The following is a 938-nucleotide window of genomic DNA, read 5'->3' as shown; positions in this document are numbered from 1 at the left end:
CTCTCTCTCTCTCTCTCTCTCCCTCCCACCCCCTCAAAATCTCACCTTTTATAGAGTTCGAACTCCATACTCCCACAAGGCGTCCAATCATTTACTGCGTAAGAAGCAGTCTGCGCACGTATCACTGAAACCCAATACAACCCTCACCCCAATCCCCCTCTCCTCACTTTTCCGGATAAAAAAGATTCCAAACAGAACAGAGGCAAAAAATATTACACCAAGAGACAAGACAAAAAATATTATATATTATATTTTAAAAAGAAATACAAGTTACAAGCCCTGAGGTGGTTGCGGAAAGACTACAGAGGGGCAGCCGTGTTGTCTTACAACGGTTAACACGGTCACAGGGTTGCAAAAAGGATTCATTCCTACAGAAAGGACCCACAGCGGGGCCCCCTCTCCCGGAGGTCCCTTCCCCCAACTGCGCTCTAGAAAAAGGCGTATGAAACGCTTGTTAACACTCTCTTCACCAAGACCAATAGGAATATTCACTGAGATGGATCTTTATCCGAAAACAAGTGCCTGAAATCTTGCTAAGTTTTCGAGCTTGAGCGCTGCTTCTAAAAGCAGTTCCGTTCTGTGGACGCGGTTAACGATATTATTTCCACGAGACAAGGGTCAGATGTGTTATAGGGTGCTGGAGGCGGTTCCTAGAGGTTTTTATTTGGATAAGAGGGGAGTAAAGGGTTGCCCTTGCAAATTCAATTTAATACGGCAGCCCGGGGCCCAGCATAGAGCAGGTTTTCAGGGGTCTCCTCTTACATCGCGCATGTTGTAAGAACGAATGCCATTCTCTCTCTCTCTCTCTCTCTCTCTCTCTCTCTCTCTCTCTCTGTGTGTGTGTGTGTGTGTGTGTGTATGTTTGTGAGAGCGTGTATGTATTCTGCATCATTGTAACTGGTAAAAGTACTCTGTCAACTTCAATTACAAGATAACAA

This window comes from Aplysia californica, unplaced genomic scaffold (genome assembly GCF_000002075.1).
Source record: "Aplysia californica isolate F4 #8 unplaced genomic scaffold, AplCal3.0 scaffold00407, whole genome shotgun sequence".
In the NCBI taxonomy this organism is placed as follows: Eukaryota; Metazoa; Mollusca; class Gastropoda; order Aplysiida; family Aplysiidae; genus Aplysia; species Aplysia californica.
The sequence above is the reverse complement of the archived record's forward strand: the minus strand, read 5'-3'. Positions refer to the sequence as shown.